A 14,471-nucleotide genomic window follows, 5' to 3' on the forward strand; every position below is an offset into this window, starting at 1 on the left:
GGTCTGAACTCTTTATCTGTTCCTGAGTGGAAGAAATCACCCTAATCTTTGTTTGGTGGGGAATATTGTGTCTTTTTCTTTTCTGTATATTTCTGAAATTCTTCATATGATTGCATATTGCTCCTCTGGGAAAGAAGACATCTAGGCCTAAGGAACTAGGGCAAACCCAGGGAAATAGAGGTCCCAGAAACTTGAGCCACAGACCCAATGGCCCATTTACTGCTCTCAGAGAACATCAAGCATCTGTACGTTACATGTGAACACTAAACTCTACATTGGAAGTTTGGAGAGGGAGAGTTGGAGTTCAAATCCTGCCACTCACTCATTTAGACATTTATTCATTCAACAAATATTTAGTAAGCACTTATTAGGCATCACCTAACTACGATTAAATGGGAAACAAAACATCAGCAAGATGAACAACTCACCAAAGCCCTATATGATCAGGGCCCAAGAAGTAAGAGATGGCACCCTCAAATTGGGTAATTTTGGTAGCATTTAAGAAAAAAAGGGATAAGGCATAGGGAAATCACAAAAGATAGTGATATCTCAGGGTTAGTTGCAGCTGTTTCCATCCTAAGGCCCACAGGGACAAGAGAAGAGACCTGTTACACAAACTCTGAGATGTGAAGACCTGTGTGGAGAGTACCACATGGCAGGAGCTGTGACATTTAGTTAAGAGATGCAGCCAGCCAGCCAGCCAGGCGCTGTGGCTCACGCCTCTAATCCTAGCACTTTGGGAGGCTGAGGTGGGTGGATCACCAGGTCAAAAGGTTCAGACCATCCTGGCCAACATGGTGAAACCCCATCTCTACTAAAAATAAAAAAATTAGCTAGGTGTGGTGGTGTGCGCCTATAGTCCCAGCTACTTGGGAAGCTGAGCCAGGAGAATTGCTTGAACCTGGGAGGCGGAGGTTGCAGTGAGCTGAGATTGTGCCACTGTACTCCAGCCTGGCAATAGAGCAAAACTCCATCTCAAAAAAAAAGAGAGATGCAGCCAGCCCACTAAGGATTGTGAAGGAGGTATCTAGGGGAACAAACACTCCAGCCTCACCTCACACTCTTCCCTCCCTCTGATCTCTGGCCAGTGTTTCGCATTAGCTGAACAGAGGGGCAAGGGAGCAGATAGGTATAGACCATACAGGTCAGCTTCCCCATGTACAGAGCAGATGGAAAAGGGTAACGAATGATCTGGAGAAATGAATGGGGTATATCCATCAGGAACTGCAACACTCCCAAACACACAGCTTCCAGGGTAAGTAATGCTGGGACATGAGACATGTGCCTAAAAGTGCAGGGGAAATTTTCTTTTCCTGCCTCTGAATCTAAATGACTGGGCAGCAGAACATATTGGAATCTATTGAGGCTGCCAGCCCCATGGACAAAGGGCTGGATCTGAGCATGCTAATATGGCTGCACTTTTCTTAGAGGTCCTTCCAAGGCTATGCTCAGTGCAAGGGAGCAGGAGAGACCTGGCTGCATCCATGTGCAAAACAAAACGAAACAAAAAGGGCCAAAAAATGTAGTCTGGTTTCTGACATGAAATGCACCCACACTTGCAACATGGCCTAATATATGTCTTGGTTTCTGATCAATCAGATTAACATCCTTCAGTCTCTTGTAGAAATGAGACTCCTTCTTCACAGTGAGATGAAGCACAGTAATTCCTTTACTCAAGGGTAGAGATAATATTAAAGCTGAGTTAGAATTCGCTTGGGGAGAGGTTAAACTTCTTTCTAAATGAGACTTTCTTCAGAATCTAAAGGGGAAGATCTCAAAAAGTAGGTCTGAGAACTGAAACTATCTACACCCATATAGCTTATTATCTTCATTAACACGATTTCAACATTCCATTCTCTTATCAGCATGACTTTACTATTCCAAGAAACTCTTGTCCGCTAAGATAAATGTTGCAAACGCATTTAAAAGTGCTGAACTTTTCAATAGATAGCATCAAATAACTGCTACTCTTTAAGACTGCTTGGAACCCTTAGTTCCAAACCCCAGCTTCACTGTGCTCACCAGTCTCCAACTATGGCATCACGATCCTTATCCAATTCAAATAAAGTCACCATGCTGAAGTCTCACCTTAACCTAGACTTCAAAGCCCCATAAAGACCCTGACTTTACCCTCTCCACTCTCAGAGTCTAAGACTCCATCAAGACTCCAGCTTTGCCTTATCAACAGGTTGTTTGGTGGTCTTTTTTAGGGAGCCAGCAATCAACAAGTCCTTCCTAAGAGATTCTCTCAAGGGTCCTCATCCAGTTCCTAACCTGGCTCCCCTGCCCCTTAAATATCTGCCCATCTCTCAGGAGTGGCAGGGGTTCCAGCAGCTGGAGCCAAGTTCCAATTTCAGTGGCACCAGCAGTACAATAACCCTTGTCTTTGGACTAGTTCCACTTAAAAGAACCTAGGCTTCCTAGCTCACTTTATCACGAGCTCAAAAATATACATCCAAGGATGTCCATTTTCACATCCTATGTGAAATCCAGATGTGCATCGCTCACTTCTCACCCACATTAACACAAAAATTCAGCATCTCTTGTAGGTTCCAAAAGTAATTATATTCTCACTGAAAGTATAAGTAAGCAAGGTAGCATATCTCAGAGGGGAGAAGGAAGACTAAGTTTACATTCATTCAGTGTACATCCTTTTTTTTTTTTTTGAGACATGGTCTTGCTCTGTCACCCAAGCTGGAGTGCAGTGGCGTGATCATGGCTCTACTACAGCCTCGAACTCCTGGGCTCTAGCAATCTTCTGACCTCAATCTCCCAAGGAGCTGGGACTACAGGCATGTGGCATCATGCCTGGCTGGTATTTTAAAAATTATTTTTAGTAGAGATGAGATCTTGTTATGTTGCCCAGATTGATCTCAAACTCCAGAGCTCAAACAGTCTTCCCACTTCAGCCTCCCAATGTGCTGGGATTACAGGCATGAGCCACCACACCCAACCCGGTGTGCATCATTTAACTCAAAAGATCCCCCTTGGCCATGTTGCCCTCAAAGTGCTTCCTCTGGGCTTCCCCTCTTAATCTGACTTTGACCCCCAGAGAATCCAGCCTCCAGCCTCCTTCTTCTCCCTCGTATATTTATGCACAGTTGATTCTGACTCTAGCTTGAATATATTTTTAAAAAAAATAGTCTCTTCCCACAAAGAAATTCCTTCACCAAATATTACATTTGTAGTAGCCAAGACAATTGAAAACAACCTTAATGTCTACCCATGGGGAAATGTTTAAATTACAGGAATTAAATTCAATATCATGAAATCACTGTGTCATGGTAACAAGGGATTAAGTCAATTCATATGTACATCCATGGAAGGAATTCCAAGGCATACTGTTAAGTGTATAAAACAAGTTGCTTACAAAGATGCATAATATAATTCCACTTATGTTAATAAGTTACACACACACACTCATGGAATGAGGATATGTGGATTCCATGTGAATGGAATGGGGAAGCTAACTAGCATAAGGCACGATTGTAAGACCTGAGAAAATTAGGAATAGCTTTCTTCCAAGGAATACACCCATGATTCTCAAACTGGCAGTGTTGTGAGTTGAGCCGTGTACCCCAAAAAGACATATTAAAGCACTAATCCCTAATACTTAATACTTCAGAACATGATTTTATGTGGAAATAGATCATTCCAGATATAATTACTTAGGTGAAGAGAAGGCTGCACTGGATTCAGGTGAGCAATATGACCAGTGTCATTTTAAGAAGAAGGCCACATAAAGACAGAAACACACAGGGGCAACACCTTGTGATGACAGAGGCAGAGATGCAAGTGATGCAGCTGCAGGCCAAAGGACACCAAGGCTTGAAAACCCCTATCAGGAGGCAAGAAGAGGCAAGGAAGCACTCTCCCCTATAGGCTGCAGTAGAAGTGTGGCCCTCTCAACAACTTGATTTCAGTATTCCAGCCTCCAGGACTGTGAATCAATAAATTTCTATTGTTTTAAGCCACTGCGTTTGTGGTCCTTTCTTTGGCAGCCTTTGGAACCTAATACAGGAAGTACTTTCTTTGGCAGCCCTAGGAACCTAATCCCTGTATTACAGATCCTTAATACAGGGATATGTACCCCTTGCCTTGCTTCTCTTGGTGGCCCAAGATTATGATGTTATCATAATGTTATGATTATAATATTATCATCATCTTGGGCCACTAAGAGAAGCAAGGCAAGGGGTACATATCCCTTGACTCAGAATTTTACTTCTAGGAATCCTGACATACAAATGTGATGTAATTAAAACAGAATCAAGTCATACCTCCATCAAAACCCATAATTATCCCATTTCATTCTGAGTAAAGGCCAAAGTCCTTACAGAGACCTAAAAATCTTACATGATCTGGGTCCTTACTGGCTCTGAGATGGCATCTCCTTCTCTTCTCCCTCATTGCTCAAGCACTCCAAGAGGCCTCGCTTGGCCTCCTATCCATTCCAGAGCATGCCAAATATGCTTCTACTTCTCCATACCACATGGCCAGCTGCCTTACTTCCTTCAGATTCATTCAAAAAGTTGCCTTTTCGTGGGCTAAGGACATGAATAGACAATTCGTAAAAGAAGATATACAAATGGCCAACAAACATGTGAATAAAATGCTCAACATCAGCCAGGCATGGTGTCACATCTGTAATCCCAGCACTGTGGGAGGCCGAGGCGGGTAGATCACCTGAGGTCAGGAGTTCAAGACCAGCCTGGCCAACATGGTGAAACCCCATCTCTACCAAAAATACAAGAATTAGCCAAGCATGGTGGCAGCACCTGTAATCTCAGCTGCTCAGTGGGCTGAGGCAGGAGAATCACTTGAACCTGGGAGGCGGAGGTTGCAGTGAGCCAAGATTGCACCACTGCACTCCAGCCTGGGCAACAGAGCAAGACTCTGTCTCAAAAAAAAGAAAAAGAAAAAATGCTCAACATCTCTAATGATCAGGGAAATGCAAATCAAAACCACAATGTGATACCACATTACTCCTGCAAGAATGGCTATAATAGAAAAAAAAATAAAAAAAAAATAGACGTTGGCATGCATGTGGTGAACAGCGAACACTTCTACACTGCTGGTGGGAATATAGGCTAGTGCGATCACTATGGAAAACAGTGTGGAGATTCCTTAAAGAACTAAAAGTAGAACTACCATTTGGTCCAGCAATTCCACTACTGGGTGTCTACCCAGAGGAAAATGTCATTATACAAAAAATGATATCTGCACATGCATGTTTATAGCAACACAACTCACAATTGCAAAAATGTGGAACCAACCCAAATGCCCATCATTCAGTGAGTGGATAAAGAAACTGTGGTGTATATATATATATATATATATATATACACACATATATATACACACACACACACAATGGAATACTACTCATCCTTCAGAAGGAATGAATTAATGGCATTCACAGGAACTTGGATGAAATTGGAGACTATTATTCTAAGTGAAGTAACTCAGGAATGGAAAACCAAACATCGTATGTTCTCTCGTAAGTGGGAGCTAAGCTATGAGGATACAAAGGCATGAGAATGACACAACAGACTTTGGGGTCTCAGGGGAATAGGGCAGGAAGGGGGTGAGGGGTAAAAGACTACAAATTGGGTGCAATGTATACTGCTCAGGTGATGGGTGCACCAAAATCTCACAAATCACCACTAAAGAACTTACTCATATAACCAAACACCACCTGTTCCCCAATAACCTATGGAAATAAAAAAAAAGAAGTTTTTTTTGTTTGTTTGTTTTTGTTTTTGTTTTTGTTTTTGTTTTTGAGGCGGAGTCTCGCTCTGTCGCCCAGGCTGGAGTGCAGTGGCCAGATCTCGGCTCACTGCAAACTCCACCTCCCGGGTTCACGCCATTCTCCTGCCTCAGCCTCCCGAGTAGCTGGGACTACAGGCGCCCGCCACCTCATCCGGCTAGTTTTTTGTATTTTTTAGTAGAGACGGGGTTTCACTGTGTTAGCCAGGATGGTTTCGATTTCCTGACCTCGTGATCCGCCCGTCTCAGCCTCCCAAAGTGCTGGGATTACAGGCTTAAGCCACCGTGCCCGGCCAAAAGAAGTTTTTAAAGTTGCCTTTTCAATGAAGCATTCCTTAGCCACCCTAAATAAAATTTCAAACCCACCCTGAAATGTTCTTTCTGTTTTGTTTTTTTGAGACAGGGTCTCACTCTGTCACCCAGGCTGGAGTGCCATGGCATGATCACAGTTCACTGTAACCTCTACCTCCTGAGCTCAAGCAATCCTCCCACCTCAGCCTCCAGAGAGATGGGACCACAGGCATGTGCCATCATGCCCAGCTAATTTTTGTATTTTTTGTAGAGACAGGGTTTTGCCATGTTGCCCAGATTGGTCTCAAACTCGTAAACCCAAGCGATCTACCCGCCTTGGCCTCCCAAAGTGCTGGGATTACAGGCATGAGCCACCATGCCGGGCCTACCCTGAAATTTTATGTCTGCCTTCCCTGCTTCTTTTTTCTCCTTAATACTTATTATTATCTATATTGTTGGTCATTTGTCTTGTTTATTATCTACACTTGTCTCAGTTACTATGGTGACATAACAAATCATCCCAAAACTCACTGGGTTAAAACATAAAACAACATTCGCTTCGCTCACAAATCTGTAATCTGAGCAGGCTCAGCAGGGATAGTTAATTTCTGCTCCACTCAGTAAGACTGGGTGGCTTAAAGGTCAGGAACTAGAATCACCTAAAAGTGTGATTGTGCCTGCCCTGGGAAGACATGAACAGCTGGACTCTGCAACAGGTAGGGCACCTTAGGTGCCTGGCTCCTTGGGCACCTGGAGCCAAGCAGGGAGGGCACAGTGGGTGTCTCTCTCACCTTTGTGTGGTACATGGTCACTTGGAATGGCAGCTTCAGGGTTGCCAGACTACTTGGAGGACTTGAGATCTCCAAAGGCAAGTGTCCCAAGAGAAAGAGCCAGGCAGAAGCTATACTGCCTTTTAGGACTGACCATACACTTTTGGTTGAAGCAGTTCTGAAGATGCACCTCTTTTCAAGGAAAGGGAATACAGACCCCACCTGTTGATGGAGGAGTGTCACTGTCACATGGTAAGAAGAGCATGTGGGATGGATGGGCTAAAAATTGCTGCAGCCATCTTCAGAAAGCACCATCTGCCTCACTCCCCCTGCTAGAATGTTGGTTTCATGAGGACAGGAGTTTTTTCTGTTTAGTTTAGTGTGCCCCCAGCACCTAGAGGAGCACCTGGCACATATGTACGGGCCAGAGAAGATCATGAGGTATATAGATACAAGTGATAAACTGTTTTGCCAGATCCAGAATCAGGAGCTTCTGAGAGTAACATAAACACAGCAAGAAGGCAGGTTTGCAGGAGTCAAGGCCCTGCAGATTGTCAAAAGGACAGGAGTGGGAGGGCTGAATAGCAGGTGAGGAAATGAGTGCAGAGACAGAAACACGGTCAGGTGACAAATTGATAGCTAAAGTCAAGTTAAAAATTAGTTTTTGCCTTTAATCTGAACATGTAAGCATTCTCCTTAGGCCCAAAGATATTGTAAGGTTTCAGCCTGTGTTCAGGATAAAGCAGCCTTTCTGATTCTGCTAATTTTGGGCTTACTCACCCCTCCATAGCATTATGGGAGCAGAAGATATGAAAACTAATAGCCAGTATCTAGGAGTTAATATTAAACTAAACCTTTGGTCTCTTCCAGGGCTGTGCTGAGAAATGTTTAACAACTAACTCTCCAGAAAAAGAAGAAACAAAGCCTTAATTTGCTGATTGGTAGCATTTGCCTGTATCTATGATGTAAAGACTCTCACTGTAGCCAACATCGAGTCACCAACAGGACATCACTGCATGTGGACTGGGAAGAGATGGGCACCCCCGGCTCTCTCAAGCCTGTGTACTGGCTCCAGTACATCATCATGACTTTCACTTTCCACATTCCTGACAGAATTCGTTATTCTCAAGGAGACAGTTCACTCTCTCCTCCTCCAGGACTTGAAATCAAACTCTGATAACACGAGTCAAATCGGCATTTTTTTTTTTCTGTCAGTGAGCGTGGCCAAGCTGACTAGCAGTGACAAGACATCTACATTCTATAATACCATTGCCAGGGAAGGAGAGGCAGCAAGGGCTCCTGAAGACATGGGATGCTCACACTCTTCCATTCTAAGGGCGTCAGCATCCTGCATGAAGTCAACAGCCTCGACCGAAGTGTCAGGGAGCCCTGTAGTCATGACTTTCAAGTTTGTTAGCACTGCATTCCCCTGGGAGCAACAGAAAATCCAACTATCTGACAGTGGCTGGCTGAATCAGGCAGAGATTTATTTTCCTCTCCTAACAAAAAGTCTGGGTGGAGCCGACTAGGGCCTTTGGGGACCTGGGCTCCTTCTGTCTTTGCACTCAGCTCTCCATCCTCCTCCTTGATGCTGAGTATTCACAAGACAGTGGTCCCACCCTCAGCATCGCTCAGTGTTTCCGGCAAGAGAAGGAGGAAGGTGAAGGGTACAGGATGCACACCAGCTGACTCTGACCCCTGATAATGAGCACACTGGGAAGTCCCATCCAAAGACTTCAGCTTACATCTCACGGCCCACAGCCATGGCGTGTGGCCACTGTTCCCTTCAGGGGAGGCTGAGAAATGGAGCTTTCAACTGGACACATTGCCACGCCAAACAAAACTGTGGTTCTATTCAGCAACCAATAGTGTTTGTCATAAATATAAATCATCAGAGAAGCAGGGAGATACAGTCAGAGTAGAAGGACACGGGTCCTAAGACGTCAGCCTCCTAACCATGCTGACAGCATCCACTCACACTGACCATTTGCAAGGTCCTACTTGGGCACCGCAGCTCTACCCATGCTGGAGGAAATCCCAGGCTTCCCACATCTGTAAATTTCCCTTTGAGAAATTGTGATTCCCTCTCTTCAGTAAAGAATGTCATGAAAAGGCCTAGATATCAGTAGGAGGGAGCCCTGAGGAGGAGATCTCAGAGGAGGAGTACACATTGGCACAGGGGACAGATATCCAGGCTGCTCTTCCAGAGATCTCCTTCTCAAGGACAGTTAAGTCCCTCCTCACCAACAAGTCCCTCTCCAGAGCTTTTGTGCTACTATTCTCCACACTGACAGGACCCTGCTCCTTGGTTGGACCACTCCAGGCCAGCATGTGAAAAGCAACCCAGAGTACAGTCCACGGCAAACTTCAAAGGATGGCTGGATCAAAGACTCTCTAGAGCAGGGTTCTCCGAAGCTTTTGATCGCATACTTCATTAGTAAAACATGATTACATTTGAGGAACTCAAAAGATCCCCAAGTTGGAAAAAAAATGATTAAGCATGTGTGCTTCTAATAGACATATGGTTACTATTTAGTTAATATATGCATATAATTTTTGCTAGCATAAAACATATACAAAAATTAAAATCTTAAAAGGACAAACTAAAAATAAATAGAGAGATGCAGCTGGCAGAGGCATAGTGTGGGCACATACAACTGTCCCATGTGAGGCTCATGGTAGATGAGCCCCTAGTAGATGAGCCATGGGCCCAGGTAGATGAGGAGCCTGGCTAGCTGGGCCATGCTGCTGGAGGTGCAGGGCGCACCCATTCATGGTGCTAGGGCTGGCATGCCAAGTGCACTACAGTCGTCCACCAAGTGCTTCCTGGTGTCCCTGATGTGGCCATGGGGCTATTCACCTTCCCCTTTCCCATCATTATCAGCCTGGGTTCTGCACTGACTTCCACAGCCACCTCTTCCTTGCCTGCTTCATGCCTGTGCTCACGCAGAGCTCCATCTTCAGCCTCCTGTCCACGGCCATCAACAGGTACCTGGCCAGCCACAGTTGGCTCAGGCATAAAAGTTTAGTCACTGGGACCCAAACAAGAGGGGTTACTGCTGTCCTCTGGGTCCTTGCCTTTGGCATTGGACTGACCTCATTCCTGGAGTGGAACAGTAAAGATACTACGTCCAACAACTGCAAGGAGCCCTGGGATGGAACCATGAATAAAAGCTGCTGCCTTGTGAAGTGTGTCTTTTAGAATGCAGTACCCATGAGTTACATGGTATATTTCAGTTTTTTTTGGGGGGGGGGTAAGTCCTGCCCCCACTGCTCATAATGTGGCTGATCTCCATCAAGTTCTTCACAGTGACCTGCAGGCAGCTTTAGTACATGGAGCTGATGGACCACTCAAGGACCACCCTCCAGCGGGAGATCCACACAGGCAAGTTGCTGGCTGTGATGGTGGGGATGTTTGCTCTGTGCTCGTGCACCATGGACTGTGTCACTCTTTTTCAGCTAGCTCAGGCTAAAGATAAGCCCAAGTGGGCAAGGAAGATGACCATTCTCCTGTCATATGAAAATTTGGTTGTCAATCCCATTGTCTATGACCACCGGAACAGAGACTCCTGCTATACTTTTCATAAAATTATTTACAGATATGTTCACTGCTGGACTGATCTCAAGAATGGGAATGGGAAGGTCAGGGCATAGCCTGTTCTCAGTGTGGCCTGTGAACCAGGCTCTGGCCTCTTCGAGGAGAAGACATAAATACATAATAAACAATGGGACAGGACATGACCGGCTTATTCTCATTGTGAAAGGTAGCTATACCTCCTGAGTACATGGGCTGCCTCTTTTGAGCACTCCCCTGGAGCTACCATATACCTAGCTAATATATACCTGTTATTAGTAGGCTCCAAGGGTTGACAAATATATTTATGGTTCTACTCGACTGCTCTTACTGTGTTGATGATGTTGACAGCTTGAATGGATTCTAAAAGCATGTTTTGTTTTAGAGTCTGCCTCCTTTATGGTAGAAAATGACAAACTATTTTACTGTGAAACACTGTGAACTATTATAATGCAAATATGTTTTAAATTAGAGGCAATGAAACAATAAAAGTTGCCTGTACTAAAAATGTATATTTGTTCCTAAGAAGGCAGCCAGGAAAATTAAAAGTATAATTCTTCAATCAAGAAACTGCCATATTAATTTGAGGAAATGATAGTCTCCTAAGTTCTTAAGTAGAATTGTCATCACATAATAATTTTAAGCTCCGTTCTTTTCCATACACAGAAAACTACCCGAGGGGAAGAAATTGGAAGAATGAGATCCCTCTTCTACCAAATTCCCCTTTCTAGACCTAGGGAGTGAATTTCGCTTCTCTCCAGAGTTCAAGTTTGGCAAAGTTCTTGGAACCTAAAACATGAACATTTCACTAAGTAAAATTATATAACTATGTGTGTGTATTAGGTGAAATAAAAATAAAACATTTTAAAAATTAAATTAAATAGAAATTCCAATATTCTGCCCATCCTAGTAGTTCTCCTGCATGTCCCCCGTTGGAGGCTATGGCTCTAAAGTTGTATTAGATAAAGAAGTCAGCAAATGTTATGCTTTTAACTAGTCCTTTGGGACGTGAGTTATGGGACAAACGTTCCCTTGGCTTAGGGCGAGCTCCAATAAGTCAGATACAGAAAGAAAAATATTGCATTATCTCACTTAAAAAAAAAAAGAAAAACTTGAATATATAGAAACAGAGAGTAGAAAGGTGGTTGGGGTAGAGGGATGATGGGGAGATAGAGGTCAAAGGGCACAAAGTTTCAGTTATGTAAAATAAATAAACCTAGAGATCTAATGTACAATATAGGGGCAGCAAAACTCCACTTCTATTCTCAGAGGGTCCTGGCTGAGCCCAAGAATTAAGCTGACATAAGACAGATTAACAGAAGACAAGCAAACAAATTTATTTAATAGAAATTTTACATGGCACAGGAGAACCTCATAAGGAAATAAAGACCCGAAGAAGCAGTTAGAGTCAGTTACAAATTCAGTATACTGACAAAGAATAGCACACTGCAAAATGTGATAGGGCAAGTGGCTTGGGCTAGGGTATTTAATTGGGTAGAGATGCCACTAGAAAGATAAGGATTAGTTTAACAAGGTTTGTTTGTACAGATTTCTCTTGGCTTCAGCTTCTCATCCTTGATGATAAGACTGTTCCTTTTTTATCCTACTACAGAGAGGATGTCTTTCCCATGAGAATGTCATTTGCTTTTAAGAAACGGCTCAAAGGTCAGAGTGATCATCTTACACTTGCTGGTTTTTAAGTGTCCTTAACTTAAATAGTCAATATGCCAGAATGGCGTACCTTTAACCCCTGAAACATCACGAGGACTATAGTTAATAGTATTGCATCATATACTGGAAATAACAGAGTAGATTTTACATACTTTTACCACAATAAAAAGGTGACTATGTGAGATGATGAATATGTTAACTTGCTTGACTGTAGCAATTATTTCACTATGTAAATGTACAGTCATGCATGACTTAACAACAGGAATAAGACCTGAGAAATGCATCACAGTTGATTCCATCATTGTTCTAACATCATAGAGTGTACTTACACATACCTAACTGATAGAACCTACCACACACCTAGGCTGTATGGTGCACCTACAGCTCCTCAGCTACAAACCTGTGCAACATGTTACCATACTGAATACTGCAGGCAATTGTAACACAGTGGTAAATATTTGTGTATCTAAACATATCTAAGCATAGAAAAGGTATAGTAAAAATACAATATTATAATCTTATAGGACCACCATCGTATATACAGTCCCTCATTGACCAAAACATCATGATGCTATGCATGACTGTGTATCAAAAAATCAATTTTTAAAAGATGGAAAGTACCAGATGAACACTGGCTGAGTTGGGGAGGCTTTCTGGGAAGGATGATAGGAAACAGAAGCCCTTGGGGAGGACACATTGGTACACCGCATAACCTGGAATCAGAGGGTGGAAACTGGGGACTGGCCCAAAAGACCCTTAACAATGAGGGGCTAAGGCCCATGAGACAAAAGAAATGGCAGAGCGTTCGAGCATCTCTCTGCTGAGCGACTGGCTGCCCGGGGACCGCTGGGGTGGTGTGCGTCGGGGCTCCCTCACACTGTCCTTGAACAGTAGTACTGTGGACCACAAAAGAGCAAGGCTGTCCTAAGGAAAGACTTTGCCTCTTTGCCGGCCTCCCTTCGGGCCGTCAGGCTGGCAGCGCCACCCCGTGGCTGAATGTGGTGGGTACCACGCTTCACACAATCTCCTTGCCTAGTGCGTAGCAGGTTCTACCCCAGGGCAGCCACCACCTGTACACCAGCGTGCCTACCAGTGAGTCATTGCTTAGGGCCCTGAACTGACCTAGAGGCGGGGCTGGACTCCGGCATCCGGTAACTCCGCCCGGCTGCTGGGGCCTTACGTTTGACATTGAGCCCTGGGGAACTAGACCTGTTCAATAGCGACAGCTAGTGGTCACCCTAAAAATAAGGTGCTCTGAGCCTCGCGGGGAAAGCACTGTCAAGATAGGGGAAAACAGGGCAGATTCTTGGCCTTTAGTGGAAGCTGGCACATTTCCAAAGCCACTCTTTGGTAAAATGGCCTGTCGAAAACCCAAACGCGTTAAAGTGATGTACCAGGACCTTGGCTGCCTCTCCAGCCACATCTCGGGCCACCTGCCTTGCTTTTGATTCCCCAAGGACAAAGAACTGCCAGTCCTCTGAAGCACCCTGATGATCCCACTGTGTGTTGGCCATGCCATCTCCTCTGCCCTGAGCGCTCTTCACTCTCCCCATTGCCTGGTTAACTCCTGTGCCTCCTTTAAGGTTAAGTCCGACCATGACCTCCTCCAGGAAAACTTCCTTCCCTTCCGCCCAGCCTACCTCTCAAGGCTGGGGTAAGTGAGCTCCCACCCCTATCCCATGCCTTTACAGTTTTCTGTATTTGTTTATCACTTGAGTTTATCACATGTTTTAAATTTACCTGAAAATTGTCTTGTGCATCTGTAACTAAGAAAATACTGACTATGTTTTACTCCTTGTTGCATCTCTAGTACTGAGCGCAATTTTAGGCATTTAGAAGGTATTTAATATTTAAGAAATAAAGAACTCACAGACCCTCATACTGGGAAAGGCTTTAGAAGAAATGGAGACCCACAGGGGCAAAACAACCTTGAATTTCTTTTTTTTTCTTTTTCTTTTTTTTTTTTTTTTGAGATGGAGTTTCACTCTGTCACCCAGGCTGGAGTGCAGTGGCACGATCTCAGCTCACTGCAAGCTCCCCCTCCTGGGTTCACGCCATTCTCCTGCCTCAGCCTCCCGAGTAGCTGGGACTACAGGCCCCTGCCACTACACCCAGCTACTTTTTTGTATTTTTAGTAGAGATGGGGTTTCACCATGTTAGCCAGGATGGTCTCGATCTCCTGACCTCGTGCTCCGCCCGCCTCAGCCTCCCAAAGTGCTGAGATTACAGGTGCGAGCCACCGCGCCCGGCCGCAGCCTTGCATTTCAACAGACAGGTGGAGATGGATCTAAAAGTCATCTCACTGGATTCCAGCCATTGCGTTGCCCCACACTCCGCTGTTTTTGCCCCCTGCTGACTCCCAATGTACTGAGCTCTCAAGCTGGTGAGAGAGCCTCCCA

General features: G+C 44.5%; 1 pseudogene; it reads left to right on the forward strand.

The window, feature by feature from the left end:
* The first annotated feature begins 9,541 nt into the window (after positions 1–9,541).
* On the forward strand, positions 9,542–10,898 carry LOC105509017 (annotated as a pseudogene).
* The last annotated feature ends 3,573 nt before the right edge of the window (positions 10,899–14,471 follow it).

Source organism: Colobus angolensis, unplaced genomic scaffold, assembly GCF_000951035.1.
Source record: "Colobus angolensis palliatus isolate OR3802 unplaced genomic scaffold, Cang.pa_1.0 Scaffold100, whole genome shotgun sequence".
Taxonomy (NCBI): domain Eukaryota; kingdom Metazoa; phylum Chordata; class Mammalia; order Primates; family Cercopithecidae; genus Colobus; species Colobus angolensis.